Raw genomic sequence first — 24,920 nt, forward strand, 5'->3', positions numbered from 1 at the left:
TCTTTATTATTTCTGATATTTTTTGATGGAGTCTTTAAGATTTTCTATATACCGGTCATGTCATCAGCAAAGAGAGATCATTTACTTCTTCCTTTCTGATGTAGATTTTTTTTTTTTTCCTCGCATAGTTGCTGCTGAATAGGAGTGGTGCAGGTGGGCCCCTTTGTTTTGTTCTTGATCTTGGGAGGAAAGTTTCAACCTTTCACCACTGAATATGGTAGTTGTGGGCTTAGTGTATATGGCCTTCATGATGCCGAATGTGTCTGAACTTTTGCTTCCCAGTATCTGAATGCACCACTTCATATTCACGTAAGCTTACATAATTGATTCCCTCATTATTCATGTTATTAAAATCCTATTACAACTTTTATGTTCTAGATACTTTCTTAGGTACTGTAGGTGTATTAGTAAATGAAATGGCCCTAATTTTTAAGGTGTTTTTCTGCAGATGAAAAGACTGTTAAATCAGTTTGAACTGAAAGACAGAATAGTGGCATTGTAGTTGCTATAGGAGTTTGGGCACTACTAGGGCCCTTACTAGGGAGGTCACTAGAGCATTTTAAAAGTGAATGGAAATGGGTTCAAAGAGAAAATCTATTGCAGGAGCCAACTACAATTAACTAGTTAACTTGGCAAGGGTTGGGGGAGGGGAAAGGCTCAGACTCACTGGTCTCTTAATAAAGAGATCTTTGCCTCACAGCTTCTTTATGTACTTCTTACCTGATAGCATCGGACAGTGGTGATCTCTTGCCTGAATGTCACCAAGGTGTGATCGCTACTCTTTACCCTGTTCTACTTGACTTTTTCTCATCCATTGACCTTCCTTTGTGTCAAAAGCTCTGATCTTTGGGCTGTGGCATTGGAGCGATGCTTTGGAGAGCATTAGATTTGAAGTCAGGCAAGCATGGGTTTCAACCCAGTCTCTGTCCTTTACTAAGCTCTATTAGTTCCCCCACCTTTTAAACCTCAGCTCCCTCGCATGTCAAGGGAAGTTAATAATAATGCTTATGGATAAGGCATCTAAAATGTGTAGCATGTTCCTGGTATATACAGGATACATAATAATTATTAGTTTCTTTTTCAAATTAGGGTTGTTGAGCAGATGTGAAACCAGTTCTTGGAAATGCTCTTCAGACTAAAACTCCTCCCAGAATTTCAGACAATAGAGCATCCTTTGACATTAATAGGGGTTTGGGACAACCTAAAAGGCACAGTCTGCAATTTCTCACACTTACCATGTTTTCTGCACTGTGGTTTTGCATCTGCTCTACAGCCAAAGGACTGTTGTTACCCATGCTTCCAGGTTCACTTTGCTTGTCAGATCCTCTGAGGTACTTGCCTAATCTGCGCTCTCCTCTCCAGAGTAAGTTCTCCATTCCCTGCCTTGTGTTTAACAAATGTGTAGTTCTCAGAATATATTTCACCTGCATCCTATACTTCGTATAATTTGTTACACGTGTCAAAGGATACTTCGGTTATTTTTATGAGTCTCCATGTGGAAGCTGCATTTTATTTCAAGCCCAGATTTGCAATACCTAGCTGTAGGCTGAATCACTGCTTAGTAAGTATATGAACAGCTGAGTGGGCAGATGACTGGACAGACAAAAGAAGGCTGAGTGATTCGGGAAAGTGAATTTCTACTTGGTACATAGCTCTAACAAGAGTTAGGAGGATATATTAAACATAGGCCTTCTGATAACGTGACAAATACGACTACTAATTGGTAAATTTCATGTGAATAAGAAAGCAAAATATATTCAGAACTCCAAATCTTGAATTCATGATCTTTATGTATAGGTCTTTACGTACTGATCTAGTTCTCAATGTAAATGGATACTTCCTGCCAAACTCGAGAGTAAGAATTGTATGTGGGGGGAGAGGTACCTGGGGTGCACAGTTAGTTAAGCATCTGGACTCTTGGTTTTGCCTCAGGTCATGATCTCAGGGTCATGAGACTGAGCCCTGTGTTGAGCTCCTTGCTCAGCAGAGTCTGTGCTCTCTCTGCCCCTCCCCTTGCTCTCTCTCTCTCAAATGAATAAATAAAACCTTTAAAAAAGAATCGTGTGTACATAATGTGTAATATATTATTATAATATATTATAAATTAAAATATATAATATATTACACATTATAGTACATGTGTATATTACATGCATGTATAGTATATATATAGGTACATGCTACCTACAATTATTACATATCATAATATATTGCATATTATAAGATACATTTTTATGTAATGTGTAATATACATATATAGGTATAATCAGCTTGTCATAACACCATTTAATCTGTTACTGTGGATAAGGAATGGTAGTTAGTTAACATATTATCATAATGGACCAGATAACTGAAGTCAACAACGGTGTGCCCGAATATCTCTTTTATCAATAGAGTTTTCTTTTATCACCATTCTCTAGTTAGATCTTAATGCCTTTCATTCAACTAAACTCAAATCATCTATTATATATTAAGATATAATAAGGTATTGTACTTGAGAATGAATTTGAATGAAATAATTAAAAATGCGGCCTAGATATTTTTCTCTTCATTTCTTCTAGTGAAATTCTCTTTCTGCATCTTTTTCGTAAATCTTGGGGATTCACATGACATATACTGGTATGTTGAAAACTGATACCCTATTAATTAAATGAATAAAGCAAGACACAATTTGAATTTAGCTTAATAAGCAAACCAAAGTGAAAGCAGCTGCGTCCCATTAGCTTCTGATTTTCTGCAAAATAGAGAGGGAATTGGATACACAAAAAGAGTGTCTAAAATTGAGCAGCTTGTGGTTGTTGCTATAACTACCAGAGGTCTTTCTGTTGCTTTACTAGGTTGGCAAAGAAATAGACTGTTTGGAATAGTCACACTAAAAACTCTTATGCACGGAAATAGTGCTGACATTTGACCATGCGTCTTTCGTTCCTCCACAGAGTTAACACACAGATATGAAAAGAAAAAAAGAAAAATTTAAATTGCCTCATGAACATTAGATCATTTTTTCTATTAGCCAAGGGAGGGAAATCCTGCAGTTTAAAGACAAACATGAGGGTTGAAGCATTCCCCATGACTTATATGCTGCCTCTAGAAAGCTGATCTGAGAACTCTCAATAAAATTAAACCCGCCTGGCAGGGCATTCGAGAATTGAAGATGTTAGTGATACACAGAATAGGGAACATATCTTAAAGGAACTCTTTTCCTTAAGGAACTCCTTTAGAGGTACATGGCCCCATCAAGAATCTCCCTCTGCTAGTTTGGCTCTGTAGCTATAATGACAAGTATATCCAAGAGGAAATAATCAAAGTTAGAAGACATAAATTTCCCTAGTCTTCAAGAATCAATGCAGAGGTTGTCATGTTCCCCCCAAGAAATCTCAGTAGCGCCATCTAGGGTTGCTGTAATGACTCTGAAAACTTCCTGGAGGATCATATCATGACCATAAAGAAATCACACTGGTTCCAGGAATACTTGTGAGTTCATTATGCTCTTCTGGAGTGAGTTTCTGTACTCCCTCCATCCTGCCGTTAGTACTTAGGAGAGAAATACTTTTCTTTCAAAATAAAAGATTAAACAGACACACAGTCAGACTCTAAGAGTCAAGCGGACTCTAGGCTGAGGAAGGGCAGGGTCATGTGGCTCAGAATCCTCTTCTCAATGTATTGAGTCTCGTGTTTTTCTGCTCTAATCAAAATCACTAAGACCACATCAGCCCCACAAACAGCTTTCTTAAAAGTTCAGGCTCAGGTACAGATGACTCCTTAGCACATGGTGTCTCCATAAATATTTGTGAAGTGACAGATCTGTGAATGACGGCATTCATTTTCAAGGCAACAGTCTAATGATAATTCCCACATTGTCATATACTTGGTTTTTCAGCTGAGAGATACATTTCATTTCTTTTTAGGGTTTTGGTAATTCACCCAATGTATAAACTCACCTTTTCCATTTGACATAGAAAGTGTGATTTAATTATTTCAGAGCCAACAGGTAAAGAGCATCCTGCCATCATAATAATATGCACAGGACAAAAATGACACCCATATATAAACAATAGAACTCAAATGACACATTCTTCTTGCTTGTTTGCAGTGATATCAGAAGCTGTGTACAACACCAATAAATAGAGTTGCCCTTATTTACATGTCCTAGTTATTCCAGAATTGTGAATAAAAAGGAGGAGAATTTTTATATTTTAAGTACAAGGTAATGGCAAGACCATGGTCAAGACTACTTGCCCATAGCAATTGTGATGGCGTCCATGTCGTCAATATAATTCTAATGTAAATTTGTAAGCTTTCAGCCAGCTGATTTTCTGAGTAAAGAAACTTTAGCAAAAAGGAAAAGAAAAGAAAAATTTTAACTCAAGTAAATAATACCATTACTGGCATTACTTCATAAAAATCAAGTAAACTGTATTGGTACACTACTACCAATTTCTCAATAAACACATTATGTGATGCTGGGAAAATTATTTCTTTCTAATTCTCTCCCCCTCTCCCACTCTGTCCCTTCCTCTATAATCTAAGAGGAAATAGGTTTCTTGGTTTGTCTTTCTCTTTTCTTTTTCTATGATCTTTTGTTTTGTTTCTTAAGTTCCACATATGAGTGAAGTCATATGGCATTTGTCTCCTCTGACTGACTTATTTCACTTAGTTAGCGTCATGCTCTCTAGCTCTAAGAGACAGACTCCTAACTGTAGAGAAACTGATGGTTACCAGAGACGAGGTGGGTGGATGGATGGGTTAAATAGAAGAGAATTAGGGGGGGGCACTTGTGAGCACCAGGTGTCATACATGTGTTGAATCACTAAATTTACAACCTAAACTAAGTTATCTGTATGTTCACTAACTGGAATTGCAGTAACAACTTTACAATATCTAAGATGGAATAGTGTGTAAAACTTTGTACCAAGTCATAGCAGTAATTAGTCAACACATAGACATACAGACTATATGTACGTCTAACTTTTCCTTTTTGCAAGATAATTTTTAAATGACTCTAATACAAGCAAATTTTTTTTAAGATTTTATTTATTTGACAGAGAGAGAGCAAGAGAGGGAACGCAAGCAGTGGGAGAGGGAGAAGCAGGTCTCCCAACGAGCAGATAGCCCAATGTGGGGCTTGATCCCAGGACCGTGGGATCATGACCAGAGCGGAAGGCAGACACTTAATGGACTGAGCCACCCAGGCACCCCTAATACCAGCAAATTATTGCAGGTTGTAGATTAAGAGATTCATGATTAAGTGAATACAACATTATAAGGAGGCAAATTTTGTCAACAAAGAACTGAAGGTTTACTTTTGTGCCCAAATATGTTACTGGTGAAATGTTTATTTAAACATATGCATGGGTGTTATCTTTTTTTTTTTTTTTTTTGCATTGGTGTTATCTTAACGTGCACTACTTACTTATCAAATGATCTTTAAGAAATGTTACAAGAATGATTTAGAAATAAAATGTGGGTGTTTCCTTTATAAGAATGTTATAATTGTTCTGTTGGTATATAATTTTTCCACAATGAGTTTCTGCTTTGGCAACCTGGTATTTATATGTGAACTACACCACATCATCAGGTCCTCAGAGAGTTTAAATGACTCCAAAATTACAACATGGAAAAATGTGGAAATGAAGGCTCAGGGTAACAATTTCAATGCTTCTAGAACAATGGCTGAAGTAATCACAGTATCAAAAAGTCTACATGTTTTACTTCAGCATAGCAATTAAGCAAACCCATCTCTTTAGCGAAGATGAATAAATAACGCCAAATAGGCAAGTCTGTCGTGTGTGTGTGTGTGTGTGTGTGTGCGCGCACGTGTGCGTGTGTGGTGTTTGCTCGATTCTAGTGGAAGCTGTTTGAAGACAGAAGCAAGAGATTCAGTGTTACTATTTTTTAAACTTCTTGTCAGTTGTGTTTCAAATATAGCAAAAACATTGGTTTCCATTGGTTTGAAACAAAACACATACAGAGTTTCTGTTTGTTCTTGATCTGTCCACTCTGCTTTTCTTAAAAGAGAGAATACAGGTACTTTAAATTACCAGGCATATGAAATACTGTTAAAACAACATAATTATGATGTACGATTTCTCCTGTCTTCTTTGTTTTCACTGCAGGTGTGGAAGAAGAGGGCTGGCAGCATAGCTAGGAAGCTTGATTTCAGTTTTGTATACACTAGTCACCAGCTATGTGATCCTGAATGAGTCTCTAAAACATATCTTTAATTATCAACATGGAAAAATAAATATTGGTCTAAACCCCTCAAATGATATATATGAAACTTGCACAAGAAAATTTAAGTCACTAAAGAAATGTTAGCCATCTTTATGGGGTGAGTCAAATAAAAAGTGCTTTTCCATAATCCTGTTCAGGGAAGATATGCTCTTATGGTCACCAATACACGTTTTGATCACTTCACTTATTTCAGTGGATACTGGTCCCTCTCTAGCAATTCATAACTATAAATATTCATCAGGTATCTCTTGAACACTGACTAATTGTGCAGTTCAGTGTACAATTTAAAAGGTAAGTCATGGTACCTCTCATGTAATTCATGAGCATTCTTCACAAGTTTTCTATACAAGTGAGGTGTCGTATTTATCCCTTTTATCATGCCTCTGGAGAGACGATAAGTGCTTACAAAAAAAAATAATAAGTAGGGACATTAAGAGTAGAGGGTGTGGGTGCTTTTACAGAAAAGTTCTAGATCCACACTGTCCAATATAGTAACAATTAGCCAGAAGTGGTTATAGAGCTCTTGAAATATGACTTTCCCAAATTGAGACTCACGGTGAAGTGTAAAATATATACCAGATTTCAAAGATTTAGTTAAAAAAGACAAAAAAAGAAAATATAAAATAGCTCAATAATTGATATTGATTTCATGGATATGATCATCTTCTGTATATATTGGGTTACATATGTTATTAAAATTAATTTCATCTGTTTCATTTTACTTTATAAAATATGAGTACCAGAAAATTTAAAAGTATATATGTATATTTATTCTCACTGAGGAGCTCCTGGAGATCTGCAGTAAGTACCTGCACTGCAGCATGGTGCCATCTAAGGAGTGGAGGACTAAGGCATTTATTCATGAAAACTTGCACTTATTAGTGGAGAGTAGCTCTGGAGGGATGTTAGCTCTTTGACACTTCCAGCATTGACAGTGCAGCCTCAGAGAGCTTTTAGGAAAATAGCAAAAGTTCTGGTGGCTGGAAGTTAGGTTGGTCTGCCCAGAAAGTCACTATGGATAATTGATAAAGCTCTGATAAGGTCTGTAAGAGTTCATCCTTCGTCCTCCTCACCCATCCATGCTCCATGTTAATTTCACTCTACCCTCATGCTATTGATTCTTCTATGTGGCAATTAGTCACAATTTTCAAAAGAAAACACATAGTGAAACAAGCTACAGTCTGTTTCTGCAGTCTGTACCAAGACCAGAATTGATATTCATCATCTCTGTCCCTACCATTCATTCTAGGTTTCCCTCACGCTCAGTTAGCATTTATATTGTTCTGGTTTCCTTGCCCACTGGTTGAACTCCAACCTTCATCCCTGAGAGATGTGAGTCCCTGGTTAGTAGGACCTTATCAGACCGTACTCGTTACAACTGCCCACACATGTCTATGGATATAGAAATACAAAAGATGCCCCAGTTGAGTCTGCTGAATTCCAGACACGTGCGTTCTTGTCTCCGCAATGTAACAGCAATCCTATTTCCTTTTGATATTTGGAATCAATGATCATTTCTTGTATAATAGGAATTCCTTTCTTTGTGTGATGTTATCTATTGAGATGAGAAAATATTTAGGTTAGGGGCACCTGGGTGGCTCAGTCAGTTTAGCATCTGCCTTTGGCTCAGATCATGATCCCAGGGTCCTGGGATCAAGACGCACGTCTGGCTCCCCGCTCCGCAGAAAGCCTCCTCCTCCCTCTCCTTCTGCTATTCCCCCTGCTTGTGTGCTCTCTCTTTCTCTCTGTCAGATAAATAAATAAAATCTCTTTTTTTTCCTTAAGAAAATATTTAGGTTAAATAGAACCTTTACCATGTTCTCTAACTATGATCTTTGGCAGAAGGGTTTCCAGTTTGGAAATCAAGACATCTCAGCAAAACCTGCAGGACTGAGGAGCACAGGTTCCCCAAGAGGGTCAGCTGGAGTGATGATTAGATGAGCTACTTCTGTCTCTGTCTTGTCTTTTCTGGATTCATGTTTGCTAGCAATCTGCGGCTCTAAACCACGTAATGGCAGCTGGTTAAAAAATACATACCGCATCTTGAAGAACCTGTAGAATGTCATCCCTATGCTAACAGGCAGAACTCTGAGCCTCTGACTGTTTCCTCACTACCTGTCTTCACTATTGTAGGAATTTCTTTTCTCTTTCATTGCCATTCTGAAAAAGTTTTCCATTCTTTACCTTTTAGAATTAATTCAGAGAAAACTATGCATTTTTTTTCAAAATAAAAAAAGTGAGAATAACTAGCAAGTAATTTTAACTTGATTCAAAAGAGTAATGCAGTCAGTCCAAAGAGAAAAAAGGTAGACTTATTTGTCTAGTGAAATTATAACAGTATTATGTGGCACAGGCACACTTAAAATCAAAAGACAAAAGCTAATTGGGACTAAAATATAATTGTAATAGGGGCGCCTGGGTGGCTCAGTTGGTTAAGCATCTGCTTTAGGTTCAAATCATGATTCCAGGGTCCCGGGATCGAGCCCCACATCAGGATCCCTGCTCAGTGGAGAGCCTGTTTTCCCCTCACCCTCTGTCGCTCCCTCTGCTTGTGCTTGCTCTCTCTCTCTCTCTGTGTCTCTCTCCGTCTGTCAAATAAATAAATAAATAAATAAATAAATAAATAAAATCTTTAAAAAAATAAAATATACTTGTAATACATACATCAGTTAAAATTTACATTGTTAGTATGTAAAGAATTTTTACAATTTATTTAATAAAGGTGAACATCAGCATAAAAATAAAATGTAACATAAATAGACTATTCACAAATGAGATTATGAAGGATCATACACATATAAAAAATGTTGATTTTTTTCACTAGAAAGAAAGAGCTATTGCAAACAAAGGTTATTCTGCTTAACTTATGATAAGAAATATTATTACTATTGAGAGTGTGTTAAAATTGTCACTGTTTCACCTGAACTTCAAAAACATCATTGTTTCTAAAAGGAGAAAATTGTTCTGTTTTAGAAACGAAATGATCCTAGGAAAATTGGATTGGAGAAAATCATACAGATGCATTTGTAAGATCTAGGTACATGTAGGGTACATTACAGAGTTCTTAGTAGAAGCAAATATTCTTAAATTGTTTAATGTCCAAACCATATCTTTTGGAATAATACTTTGTTATTTAAGGTTTCATATGTATTTGTCTTCACTACCTAACAAGTTTGTGATGCAAAGGAATTTGCTTTATTTTATTGTTATATATATATTTTATACTTCACATCCTACATTTTTGTGTCATAGTAGGTCTACATAGACTGAATTCATACAATTGCACACACACACACTCATATGCATCCCTTAACACATAGATAACCTCTTTAGATAGAAAAATATTTTATTACCTCCTGAGTTTTGCTGAGGAAAAAGCTGCTATTTTTCCTCTCAGAATTGTTTGTGGAAACTTGTTTTTTTATTCCAAAATAAAAAATGTGAGAAAAATAAATGAGATATTATAACTTGATCCAGAAGAGACATGTGATAAAACCAAGTTAATGAGACTGATTCTTGCCAGGCTTTATCACAGGTTTGATACATTGCCAGAGGAATGAGAGAAAGATGAACAATTCTTTTGTGTTAAATTTTAAGAAAAAATAAACAACTAAATGAAGAAAAAAAAAAAAGAATTGAAATTTTTACCAAGGAGGAAATCTGAAGAAGTCCTGAGAGCACATTGGAAAATGGACTTTATAAAGTAGAAGAAGAAGAAAGTAACCCTGAAACTGAGCATATAGACTCCTCAGCTGAGGCAGAAGTTAAATTTAGAAAATAAGTGTATGGAACTTCTGAAAACCATGACAAGAGGAGCCCGGGTACAAGACGGAGCTTTACTACTCGATGTTCACCTTTATTAAATAAATCGTAAAACATAAATTCCCTAAATCTCCTGAAAATTCCCTGAATACCTATATCATGGGTATGAATTTTGCTGTAGTTAATGTTCTACTGTAACAAACCATGGTCCTTTAACTGTTCTGAAATCAGCTATTTCTCTTTCACAAGGCTGAGTGGTAGGTCTGGAGGTCAAAGTTTTACAGTAGGTAAGGGAAGTTCAAGGGAAATCAGCAGCGTTTTAACTTATTAAATAAATAATAAGTAAATAACCTACCTACATTTTTAAAAGACTTTTCTCAATCTCAGAAATTTGCCTATTAGTGAAAGATTAGTAATGCGAAGGGACATTAGAGTTTATTCTCTTTTTTCTTCCCTCCCACTCCCTCCCTCCATCCCTCCCCTCTTCATCTCCTCCCCTTCCTCTTCCTCCTTTCTCCTCCTCCCACCCCTCCTCCTCCACCACCTTCTCCTTCTCCTTCTCTCTCTCTCTGTCATTATTTCACTTGACTGCTGAGGCAACATAATTTGACCAGATCTCATAGATAGCTCTGGGTGGACATGGAGCAAGAACCTAGTTTCTGACTTCTTTCCTTCCACTGTATTTTTTTTTTTATTTTAAGATTTTATTATTTTTTTTAAAGATTTTATTTATTTATTTGACAGGCAGAGATCACAAGTAGGCAGACAGGCAGGCAGAGAGAGAGGAAGGGAAGCAGGCTCCCTGCTGAGCAGAGAGCCCAATGCGGGGCTCGATCCCAGGACCCTGAGATCATGACTTGAGCCAAAGGCAGAGGCTTAAACCACTGAGCCACCCAGGCGCCCCTAAGATTTTATTTATTTATTTATTTATTTATTTATTTATTTTAAAGATTTTATTTATTTATTTGAAACAGAGAGAGAGAGGAGGAAGCAGGCTCCCCGCTGAGCAGAGAGCCCAATGCGGGCCTAGATCCCAGGACCCTGAGATCATGACCTGAGCTGAAGGCAGAGGCTTAACCCACTGAGCCACCCAGGCGCCCCCTAAGATTTTATTTTTAAATATTGTCTACACTCAACTCTACACCAAACTCAAAACCCTGAGAACAAGAGTCCCATGCTTTACTGGCTGAGCAGGTCAGTTGCCTGTCTGGTGTATCCTGAATCACAGTATCTGAGCACAAAAATACTTTGGTTGTAATTAAGAAGATCTAGTTATTTACTATCTATGTATCCAAAATTGGGTTAAGGGCTATGGAGGCACTTAAGGATGTTAACACATGACCCAAATTGCCTCACTTTTGAGATATCAAAAGAATTGGAGGTGGAAGCTAATCTTCTAATCATAATTATCAAAGTTGAATAAGAATTCAAACTCTAGAAGTTTTTAATTCTTTCCAAGATTATAATAATATATTTCATTGTCTATTTTATGAAAAAAGAACAGTACGTTTAGCTTTTCACATTAACTCCAGGGATAGGATGAGAAAAATTAATATGATCATAAGTCTGAACTGTATCTTCTTTGAGACAAAAAGTCAATTTTTCATCAGTGATTTTCTACATTTCTCCTCACCTTTGTGAAGGTTATAAACAGGGAAATTTTGTGATAATGTGCCTTCCAATAAAACAACTTTTAATAGAATTTGTTCGGCTATCGGCTCCTGACCTCTGCCCCTGATTCTCTTACTGATTTCATTAACCTTATGATAATGCAGTCTCGCATTTTACAAGAGTGAATTTTCTGGACTGTACTTTACGTGGTAAGGGGTTATACACACACCTAAATTTACTTTCATTGTTTATATGAATATAGTCCTCGCTATTAGTCTTCTTCAGTATAAAGATTAAAAGCCAGCTCCACACAGGGAATAATAAACTCCGATCAAATTTGATACTTGAAACATTTCAAAATGAGTATAATCCCTAGAAAATTGTGGTTCATACCTTCATCAGCTTTCTCCCACACACTACATGGATCCAAGAGCTGATTTCAGTGGTTTGTCTAGTTGGGGACATGACATGCCCCAAAACAGAAAATTGATTGACACTGAAATACCATTTTAATTCAGAGAAATGTTGCCAGGTTATACTTGTATTGATCTTCTGATTATTTTTTCACAACTTAAAGGATGAGTCTTGTCAAATTTCAGGAAACACTATTGTTTTCAGTGGATTGAAAGACTTTCTAGAACGGGAACTCAGTTGACACGTATCATCCTTTCCCTCCTGACGTGAGTGATAATGTTTCTCTATACTCACTGGCATGAGACTAATAAGAAAATCATAGCAGACTATTGATATCAGAGAAAAACATGAAACTTTCAAAAGGTCCCCGTGCAGTTCAATGATTTAGGAAAAGAACACAGTAGAATGACAGATTATTTTCTGATACTGAGAATGTATGTAGAAGATTCTCACATTCGAGAATTTTTTTTAAAAAAGTAGTAAATATGTTTCCTAAAATATCTGAAGTTCTGATTTTATTACTAATATATATTGTCTGTTTGACCTTTAGAGTAACTATCCTTACCTTAATTTACCTGCTGAAAAGCTAAAATGAATTGCACTAAATCATCTCATATCCTAAGAGTTGGTGAGTAAAAATTAAACATATATTTATACTAATATTATGTACAAGTTAAACCTTGAAAAAGAAGAAAATTAGAAGAACAATAGTTTGTATGATATATCAAATATAAAAAAAATTATAACAAGTAGCAGAAAACAAGCTACCACATAATAGATAGAAATAAAATGAAACCTGGGAGAGAAACAGTTTACTTTCTTCAAATATCAATAAAGTGGTCACAGAAGAGTTGAAGTGGGCCTGGGTGGCCCAGTGGGTCAAACATCTGACTCTTGATTTCGGCTCAGGTCACAATCTCAGGATTGTGGGATCAAGTGCCCCATGGGTTCCACACTCAGTACACAATTTGCTGGAAATTCTCTCCCTCTACCCTTCCCCAACTTGTGCACACGTGCTTGCTCTCTCTCTCTCTCTCTCTCACATAAGTTAAAAAAAATATTAAAAAAAAAGAATGATTGAAGATGAATTGGATATGGAAATGAGTGGGATTTCAATAGCAGAAGCCTTAGGTAATTAATAACAACGTTTTGGTTCCTTCTCAGAGTACGAAAGGTGGAATGAGTGTTTGAAGACAGAGATTGGCAAGGGTGCAGAGAATGCTCCATAGTTCCTTAAAACATCTCACCTGTGTGTATGCATGTGCATGGATACATGTGATCATCATGTGTGAACATGTAAGGCAAAGCTAGTTCTTCTGGTCGTGTCTAACGCCCATTCCTTCCCCACAGATTTTGTTCTTATCCCTTGGTAAAATGCTTACTGACTGTTCTGGTTTCAGCGTAAGTATTTTGCTCTTGTGATTCATTTATGTAGCCTTGACTTCCCCTTCTTCACATTCTTAGAGCACATTTTTTTTTATAACTTAATATTGTATCTTAGTTACATGATCGTACATTTATGTCTCCCATTGGACTATAATCTCCTCCAGATAAACAAATGAATGCTATTAATTTCCGTGTGCTCAGAACGAACCTTATAGCCTGACACATTGTAAATTTCCAGTGCTTCTTCATTATCCTTAACTGAATGAATTAATAAATATAAAGGAGTTTTTAACTTATTTTCATTATTTTGAGTTTTTGCCTATGATGGTAGTTTAATGGCTCTTTCTTATACAAGAAATGTGATCCTGACTCTAAGTATGTGCTTTATCCAAGGGTCGTATCCCTGACTACATTCTTCCTGAAGCATTTTAACAACGTAATTTTGTGAGATAAAAACAAAGTATTTGGAAGATTCTGTAAAACCTCATAAATTGTTTAAAGTTATTGAAGAACTCATAAAGAGACAACTTGAACATTTCCTCTTTATTGCTGAGTATCTAGAAAAGGTCATTCTACCTCTAATATCAGTTGCATATAGAGGAAACGCAGCACTTTATAGGTAAGTGAGAAGTTCTTACAGCACTAACAGAATGTTCAATGAAAGCAGCATTGCGATCATTCTCTAATTCAAAACATAAATGTCTCTTCATACACAACAATTGTTATAAAAATTGGAAATTCATTCTCCTCCCACACATGCATATACCTACTATAAAACAGAAATTACTGTAAGTAGAAGCATGAGTATATAATGTCAGACCTTTAGGTTACCTAATTTAAAGATAATGAACTCTAGGCTAACAATATAAACTTTTATCGTGGAAGATTTTTCACCATTCATAATAATCTATAAAAATGCATATAGCACTTAGATATAATTATTTGTGAACATTTATATCTTTCCCTGATGGGAAGCACTGATTTTATTTAGTAAGGAATTTTTAAAATGTTATCACATTAAAAGTGTCCTTAAAAAGGTAAATAATGGGGTTCATACTTGGCTTAGAATTAGGGATTTCAGTACTGTGATAATTACATAGTACTATCCTAAACTATAGAAATGGTTATTGTACTGTGCCACAGTTCCACCTTTCAAATTTTAACAGTACCAAATGATCCCTTCAGTTTTAACAACAAACAAGTTTGGTCTAATGAATAGGTAATGTAATCCATTTATCTTTTAAAATCTCACAAGGAGTACTGGAATTCTTGTGTTATAAAATACCCATGTATATAATGCAAAACTTGAAAATTCCTTTTCTTTAACCATCCATGCCTTTTTTTTTTCACCTAATTCCAGCACTCTAAGCAATTTCATATGTCCTTTAAGATAAGCGTTTAAATATACACATGCATAAATTTATAATTGTGAATATATGGCACTTAGGTATAGTTGTATATATATTTGTATATGTGTGTTATATGTACATGTTATTGTATGGTATTTCTTTCATGCAAAATTCTTGGGAACAGTGAAGGACAACTGTATTTAAGCTTTATTTTATTATTGTTAAGTGCTGTCTATAATTCTAAGGTTTGCACCACAATAGTTTTAAACTACTTCTGTATTTATGGACACTTAATTTGATCCAATATTTACCTATTTTAAAAAAAGTCAGAATTCCTTTTCTGGCCATGATAGAATAACAGAAGATTTAACCTCTCACCTTATAAAACTAGGAGCCAGAAGAAAATACTTAACATTTTCAGACATCGCACGACAGGAAGGACAAGAGGGAAGATGAAGGAGCAAAGTGAGCCATAAAATCCACCTTGGCTTTCTGCCAGAGGCACATTATAGATCAGAGCACAGGGGCGGACAAGCACTCTTCCACAACTAAGCTTCCCCAGAATTGTAAAATGATCCAAGGCACACCTTGCCCAGTCCACCTAATTTATTTTCTTTCTGTCCTTAGCTAAATATCAGAGCTGTAGTGCACTCTGGAGAATTTTCTCGTCTGCTCCCATTCCTCCCCTCTTTATCTTTCATAGCTGTTATCCATGATAAATATTTTGCATATCAATTCTATCTTCACCAATAATCCTCAGAAACTCAGAAAGATGCAAACACAGAAAAGGAAAGCTTGAGCAATGTCATTAATCAATTTAACCTAAATGACAACTATGAGCAACTCTAAGCAATAACAGCATTTTGTCTTCCAATTATATTGAGGTAAAACTGGCATGCCCACTGATAAGTGTAAGGTATAGAGCATAATGATTTGACTTGCTTATATTATAAAATGTTGGCCACAATAAGCCTACTTAATATTCATCATATCATATAGATACAAAAAATGTGGGTTTTCTCCTAGTGATTAGAACAGTTAGGATACACTTTCAAGAACATCATCAACCAAATAGATATCATGGACATCTATAGATGATTTCATCCAACAACAACTGATAACATGTTCTTCTGAAGCTTGTGTGGAACATTCTGGGCTATAAAGCACACCTTAATAAATTTAAAATAATAGAAATCCTGCTATATTTACTCTCAGACCACATTATAATTAAACAAGATAATAACAAAAAGATAGCTGGAAGGTCCCCTAAATGCTTAAAAGATTAAACAGCATACTTCCAAATAGCATGGGTCAAAGAAAACATCTTCAAGGAAATTTTAATGTAAACTAAATATAAATTTAAATGCAACTTACCAAATTTGTGGATGCAGCAAAAGTAGTATTAAGAGGAAGATTTATAGCATTGAATGACTATTTTAGAAAAAAAAGATTTAAAATTAAAAAAAAAAACTAATCATTTACTTGAGGAGACTAGAAAAACAGGAGCGAATTCAATCCTGAAGAGCTGAAACCAATGAAATTGAAAAGAAAGTCAATATAGAAAATCAGTTAAACCAAAAGCTAGTCCTTTGAAAAGACCAACAGAATCAATGAATGTCAGGGGGAAAAGAGAGAGAGAACACAAATCACTAACATCAGTAAAAAATTAAAAAAATAAAAAGGGATAATAAGGAAATACAAAAAGCTGGAGGACTGACACTTCGTGATTTCAAAACTTGCCATAAAGCCATAGCAATGAAGACATTGGTATTGGTGATATAAAAATATTTCATTTGAACATAATAGAGAGGCCAGAAATACACCACATAAATATGGCCAATTGATTGTTGGCCGAGGAGCAAAAGCATTTTCAGTAAAGAAAAGACAGTCTTTTCAACAAATGATGCTGGAACAACTGGACATCTTATAGCGAAAATAACAACAAAAAATCTAGTCACAGATCATACACCCTTCACAAAAAATTAGCTCAAAATGGATCATAACACTGAACAGGACATAAAACTATGAAAGTCCAAGAAGATACATCAGAGAAAATAGATGACTTCAGAGTGGTAATGATTGTTCAGATAAAACGTCAAAGCATGATTCATGAAAGAAAACATTGATAACCAGGACTACATAAAAATTAAAAATGTCTGCCCTGTAAAAGACAAGAGAATGAAAAGTCAAGCTACAGACTGGGAGGAGGCCTTTGCCAAAGACACATTTGTTAAAGGACTGTAATCCAAAATGTACAAAGAATTCTTAAAACTCAACAATAGGGAAATGAACAACCTTATTCAGGATTGGGCCAAAGCCCTTTCCAGTCTTTGACAAAAAGAATATACAGTGACAAATAAGCTTATGAAAAGACGCTTTATATCAGGAAGATGTAAATTAAAACAACGAGAGACTACTTGTGATCTCTATCTGTCAAATAAAATAAAATCTTAAAAAAAAATAGAACTCTCATTCACTGCTGGTGGGAATTCAAAATGGTACAACCATTTTAGAAGACAGTATATATCTTGGTTTCTTATAAAACAAAACACTCTTACTATATGATCTAGAGATCACACCCCTTGGTTTACCCAAAGAAGTAAAAAACTTATGTCTATGCAAAACCTGCACAAGGATGTTTGTAGAAACTTTATTCATAATTGCCAAAACTTAGAAGCAACCAAAATGTCCTTCAGTAGGTGAATGGATAAACAAATGGTAGTACATCCAGACAATGGAATATTTATCAGTGCTAAAAATAAATGAGCTATCAAGCCTTGAATAGACATGGACCAGCTTTAAATGGCTTTTACTAAGGAAAAAAAGTCAATATGAAAAGGCTACATACTATATGATTCTAACTATATGACTTTCTGAAAAAGACAATATGGAGACACTATCCATATCCAAAATATGGAGATGGTGGTTTTGTGTAGTTTGAAGGGAAGGAGGGGTAAATAGTCATAGCATAATGGACTTTTAGGGCAGTGAAACCTATTTGATACTATAGTCGGGGATATGTCATTATAAATGTCTCCAAACCCATAGAATGTCCCAACACCAAGAGTGACCCATAATGTAGACTATAGACACTGGGTAATTGCGAAGTGTCAATGTAGGGTTCATCAGTTGTAACAAATGCACTGCCTGATTTGGGATGTTGATAATGGGGGAGGCTGTGTGTATGTGAGGGAGGAGGGTATCTGGGAAATCTCTACTTTCTGCTTAATGTTGCTGTGAATCTAAAACTATTTTAAAAAATAAAATAATAAAAAGCTATCTGTGCCCTAATCTAATTTGTGGAGTCCTTTATTTTACACAAGTAACCTTTTTTGCTTGCATTTTATAAAATTCAGTCACATTTAGAGAATGATAGAGAGTAATAGTTGCATGAAAGAAGTTATTGCTTCGTAATTCCATTGAGGAAGATTACACATAGTCATAAATTTGGCCAAATCATATAGGATATAATTCCATGCTCTTTTAAAATGTGGTTGGAAGCCTTTGCTAACTGAAAAAGAGACATTAAGGGCCATCTCATTCCAGAAAATTATTCTGTTTATGTATTCTTATATACAGTTTTCTAAACTAAGTGTGGAATCATGCATGATTATTAGGAAATAGAAAACAGCATGGAAATAACCTCTATAAGCAAATTGCCTCCAAACCCCTTAATGGCCAAACTTCCATTCATGTCTCAGCAAAGATAATTGATGAGTAGTTAAAAGCTTGTAATGTTTTGTCTATAAATAACAAAAAGTGTTATATAAGAAGCAGAACAATTAGCAGATTCTAGAGCTGTTTGAATTGCGAAACAAAAGAGCTGCTCAGAACTCTGTTTCCTCCCCTGAAGAGCCTCCCTGAATCCTTGCCCCAGCTGTAGTCCAGACTGGGGAGCAGTATGTCCTACCCCCTTTTCCTTTTGCCTTTACTACCTCCCTCAATGACAGGAGTGATAATAATATTAGTAACTAGGTGGTCATTGAGTCCAACTTTGTTTGGTAAGCATTTTATACTCAAAATCTGTAGTAAAAACATACGTTTGTTGTCTTTTTTTTTCTTTAAAAAGAAGTGAATAAAGTAATCAAGGTTATGCTACTAAATGAGCATCACAACCCTGACTCAATTCAAGATTGCCAACATCAAAACATTACTTTAAACCACTCTGCCAGACAGGCCGCGTTACTGTATCTGTTCCTTGCTTGTGTGTTTCATGCCCCAGCCTGGGACCAGAGATCAGATCTTATAGATGATCAACAGACTTGTGAGTGAACGAGTAATTTTTAAGTTGTTTTGAGGCAACAGAGGTTCACAAAAGAGCTTTATTTAGGGTATACATTATCTAAAGATTCTATTAAAACCTGTCCAGATATTTTAAAAGGAGGAAAAAAGCCAATCAGCTTTGATTGACACAGCTACAATCTATGTAATCTGCCTTAAACAAAATTAGGACAGAGAATCAATTGGGCTTGATGTAGGAGTAAAACCTTTCAAGTCAAAGTACTCTGAGTAAGATGATTACCTCCTCCATGCTGTGTAGGACTGATTTGACTTAGGCGTGCCAGATAAATTACCTGGGTTTATGCCTTGAAATTTCTGGGTGTTTTAGATTTTAGCCATAATTTAATTCAAATGCAAGGAATTTTTATTTTGTTAAGATATTTATTTATTTATTTATTTATTTGAGAGAGAGAGAGAGAGAGAGCATAGGCAGGGGGAAGGGCTGTGGGAAAAGCAGACTCCCTGCTGAGCAGGGAGCCAGGTTTGGGGCTCAATCCCAGGACAAGGAGATCACAACCTGAGCCTAAGGCAGACTGAGCCACCCAGGTGCCCTGCAAGGGTATTTTTTAAAGGGTGGAAATATTAGAATTTAGAAGGCTACATATGATTTCCCAAAATAGTATATTCCAAATGTTCAGACTTGTCTAGATGATATAATGGGGGGAGGGAAGTTGGTATGTGTTTTATATATTTTGACATCTATGAATTAAAAAAAAAACAAACTTGTTACCTAATTAAGTACAGAAAAATAATTTCCATATGTCATTATGAGAAAAAGACATTTATAATAGTGCTACTTCTTGTGGTGAGATTTAAGTAGAGAAAAAAGTATGAGGAAGAGAAAGAGGGAGAGGGGAAGAAATAAATGGGGAGTGGGAGGGGAACCTGGGTGGTTCAGTGGATTAAAGCCTCTCCCTTCGGTTCGGGTCACAATCTCAGGGTCCTGGTATTGAGCCCCACATAGAGCTCTCTGTTCAGCAGGGAGCCTGCTTCCCCCCTCTCTCTCTGCCTGCCTCTCTGCCAACTTGTGATCTTTGTCAAGTAAATAAATAAAATCTTTAAAAGAGAAAAAAAGAAAAAAAAGAAATGGGGAGTGGGAGAGAGAGAAAGCGAGAGACCTAGAGCTAATACTCAAGGCAGAATAGGTACAAGAATATGTTATATTACAGTTATCTTTCTAAACCACTAGAATCCGTAATCTATTTAAATGTGTATGTGGTTTTTGTTTTTTGTTTTTATTTTGTTTTGTATTGTATTTTACTTTTTAAGGCATTATTGAACCTACAAACCACAAGATCACATTGGTACAAAAAATATGACAAGGAGTTATAAATATAGATTAGATGTTCAGATTCCCATGAGTAAGACATGTTTTGTTTGTTTGTCATTTCTTTTTCAGTACTCTGATTGCAACCACATGTTGAGTTATCTGGAATACGCCATCATTGAATTATCTCCAACTGTGATTAAAGTCTTTTAACAGTCTCTTGAGTGTCCAGGAAAGTAACTAGCCTAAAATATTAAATAAAGCCAAGTTGATAAAGTGGCCATTTGAGCAGAATTGACACTTAAATGTTTCGTGCATAACTATTAACTGCTTTTTATAATAGAAAATATTTTCACTCTGTTCTCTTAAGCAGTAACTTTCTTTTCTTCTCCTCTGTCTAGACATCTTTGATTACATGCAAACAGTTTAAAAACTTTCTCACGGGCACCTGGGTGGCACAGTTGGTTGAACTTCTGATTCTTGATTTTATCTCAGATTTTGATCTCAGAGCCCCGTGATGGAGCCTGGCGTTCAGCTCTGTGCTCAGCAGAGCTCAGCCCCACAGTCTGCTTGAGACTCCCTCTTCCTCTGCCCCTCCCCTCTGTATGTTCTCTCTCTCTCACTCTAAAAATAAATAAATGTATCTGTTGATAGATAGATAGATTAAAAACTTTCTCAGAACTTACTGTGAGGCATTTCCTAGAATCCTCCATGTCCTACAAAACAGTGTGTGTAGTTGTTCCTCAGTCACCAATATATTCCCTAAACAGCCATAGAGACATGAAAGCCTGATATGGCATGATGCTGTTTTCTAGAAAGTACCATATTGTCAGGATACCTTACATACGGTAAGGCGTTTTTTAATTACTTCTTGGATTAACAGCTTTTACTACTGCATATCATATGAGTCTCTGTTTAACTAACAGAACATATCGTTCTCAATCTATAGTATACCTATTTTCTAAGAAACACAGCCCTTAGAAAAACTTTTTATTTATAGGAAGATGGCATATGTGTGTGTGTGTGTGTGTGTACACACACATATATATAATCAGTGTATGCAGTTAAAATCAATATAAAAGGGAAAACTGGAATTTTACCACCATAGCCATTTAAAAGTCACAGTTCTCATAAGCAGTATGCTTGGGAGTATTTTTCCCCAAAGTACAAAAAGGAAGCCTGAACAGAATTTTTTTTTAACAGTTGTCAGTTGCTAAGTTGCTCAAATCACTATCACTTAAGATCCCTTACGTTCAAGTAACAAAAATTTTTGGCTTAAATTGCTTAAACAACGAGAAGACTTACTTTTACAGTTAGGGAGACCCAAGGCAGGGTGCCTACCGGTTGGTTAATTCAGTCACCAAATATGATCATCACCAAGAATCAAGTTCTTTGTTTTATAGGTTCCCATGATTGGTTCTGTTGACGTTGTCTTTTTGTGAATCCCCCCCACCGGAAAGAATGCTGCAAAGTTCTAGGTGGTTTATGTAGGTCTATTAATATCCAACAGAAGAAAGGAAACTTCCTTTCTTTTCTTATGATTGTCTTTTAGTTGGTGAGATTAACTTTCCCAAAGCCAGCCACACACTCGCTCCCATGACTTACAGCCTAATACAGTCACATTTCCATGCTGAATCAGTCACATCCAAGGGACTGTGATCGCCACCCTGGATTAAGATATATCAGTTAGGCAGTTGACTTCAAGAGTTCCATTGCAAAGGAGGAAAAGCATAGGAATGAACATTACGGAGAAAAACTGTGTGTATCCAGTGTTATTCTTTAATGCCATATTTATGAAATAAGTTCCTTGTAAAAGAATATTGACTAGATTTCAAATTAGTAAAAACTTAGAAGTTTTTACTTTATAGTATGTGTCCCTCAATACGTTGATAACTAAAACTCACTAAGATGGGGGAATTTGTACAGAAATAACTGATAAATTAGGACATTTGAAATTAAGATACTCTAACTGAACATCAATTTAAAAAGCTAGCCATCCTGGAGTCTCTCAGCACTTACGCTTCTTGCCTCACAAATCATCTGGAAATGTTTTATCTATCTGTACTCTACAGTTAAGCACTTTGCTTTATACATACAGAACAACAACAGCAACAAACACTTCGATATTTTTAAATCACAACCAAATCTGATTCTTTATTGACGCTTTCTTACAATTTATCACAGATATAAACTGTTCTGTGATCTGGGGTAAATTTTGACAAATATATATTTTACTAGGATAAAAGTAAATATGAATAAAATATTTATTATGTACCATTTATGAGTAAGGGGAAAGATTTATTGACCACAGATCTGCTTAAATTACTTTTCTTTAGAAGACAGTCAGAAGCCTGCTTTGACAGTTGCTGCTAACGCTTATGCTTTTTGTTGTTGTTTGTTAATATTTTGTTTTGTTTTTAATTTTTTTAAATTATTTATTAGAGAGAGAGAGAGCAGGGCGAGGGGCAGAGGGAGAAGCAGGCTTCACTCTGAGCAGGGAACCTGATGTGGGACTTGATCCCAGGATCCTGGGATCATGACCCAACCTGAAAGCAGATGCTCAACGGACTGAGCCATCCAGGCGCCCACACTTGGCTTCACTCCACACTCTGTCAAAAGAGGGAGAAGCAAACTTCCCATTCATCTCATTTGAAGACGATTTTGAAAACTTTTCACCCAAGTGATGTTGAAGCTAAACTCTAGCTGCACTGGCCAACCGTGATTTTCATTTTACTTCTTGAGCTATCACTACTATCACTGCATCATAACTTTAACAAACTCCTACTCAAGATCTTTGTTCTTAAAAGGTATAATAATATGAGTGACACCATCATTTTTATATCAGAATTTCCATTTTCAAAATCTTGATAGTTCACATATGCAGCTAGGTCAGCATAGGTCTGATTTTACAAAGAGTGTCTCCTTCCTTTCTATTTTAAAATAGTTGAGAGAGAGATTGTGTTTGGTGCTGACATCTTTAGTTCAGTGGTTGGTGAGTCGTGGTATATTCTTTGAGATTTGCATTCTTAATCAGGAGTAATTTTTTTTTAAACTTACATTTTATTTCAGATGTGACTCATACCTTAAAATATGTATACAGCATTTTTTTTTCATTTAGTTTTCTCATTTGTCATATCTCAGATAATGAATTAAAGCCTTCAGGTGAAAGGAGAGCCGATACACTGTGTTTGGGGCAAATAGAGGTAGATGCTCTGAAAATGCAGTACCTGGTTCACCCAATAAAGGAATCCTGCATCTTTTCGGCATTGAAACTGCTGAGCTAGAAATATTTTTATTATTGTTGAGAATTTAAACTTTGAACATCCAAGAAAATTATTTTCCCTTTTTTTTTTTTTTAGGATATTTGGTTTCTTTTTAAGGATACTTTATTGCTTTTTACCACAACACATTCTATCTTCAAGTAGCCCCTATTTCTTTTGTAGAGAAACAAGGAACAGCTGTTTGTCTGGATTATCCACTCGAGAATTTTCACTCTTCCTCAGTTTTACTCATATTGTGACTAAAAAAGCTACTATGAACAAACTACCTAGTCCGTTAGCCAAGACTATCTGATATGAATAACGCTAATAAAAACAAAAGGATAGATAAGCGTTTGTATTAAAAAGTTGTAGGAGGCACTAAGCTGTGTTTTTAATGCATGCATTTTTAGAAAAGTGCAGAATATTAGGCTAATTCCAAACATATTTTCTCCTGTGCTTTCTACGGCTTCAAAAAAAAAAAAAGCTTCAGTATTATTCTTAATACCATTGTTACTGTTACCATTATCTTGCATAATACAGTGTCAGGTTATCTAAAAAATATGGAAAGAAAAATAAAAATGAAGATGTCTCCTTGAAGCCACCTCATTCTAGAAATGTGCAGTTACCCAGTCATGACTGAAGCTCACATAAAAACCAGTCGTTGGCAAGAGTTCAAGGCACTGTTGGTAGAAATCATATAATATTGTTCCTTGAAATTATCATGTTCTTAAACTGGCCAGGTGCAATCCTTAATCCAGGGAACCAGTTCACTTAGCACTGGTGGAGAAGAAGAGAGGAAAAATTAGCTCAAAACTGAACAATCAGAATCTGGAGAATATTGTTTTCTTCATAAATGTATGGGACTTTGTATGGGACTTGCATAGTTGTTTTAAAATGTCCATAATGCTTTTAATTGTATTTTTAAAAAAATGTTTTAAAATTGGGTTTTTTTCCTGCATAGGAAAGCCATTTGAATGATTTGTTGGCTCATTTTTATGTGAAATATTTCAAGAAGAATGGCTTTTTGACATCAGGGAGTCAGACAGATATAATGGAGTTCTTCTTACAAGCCTCATAAAAATATAAGAAACAGATAATAAATCTGACTTATATTCTTCATACATAATAAGTCAAAGTTTGGAATAATTAATTGTCTAACCCACTACAGCGCATGTAAACATTAGGAGTTGATTCATACAGGGAAAAAAAAAAATCAATGCCTACTTAAAGCTGATACCCATTTTTAAATCAAATCCCCAGATCTCTTTGCTGACACATTGGCCATCCTAACTTGGAAATAGAGTACAGAGGCCTAAGGGTAACAACTGGAATGATGACAAGTTCCAGAGTTCTTTG

Source organism: Lontra canadensis, unplaced genomic scaffold, assembly GCF_010015895.1.
Source record: "Lontra canadensis isolate GAN:19392208 unplaced genomic scaffold, GSC_riverotter_1.0 scaffold76, whole genome shotgun sequence".
NCBI lineage: Eukaryota > Metazoa > Chordata > Mammalia > Carnivora > Mustelidae > Lontra > Lontra canadensis.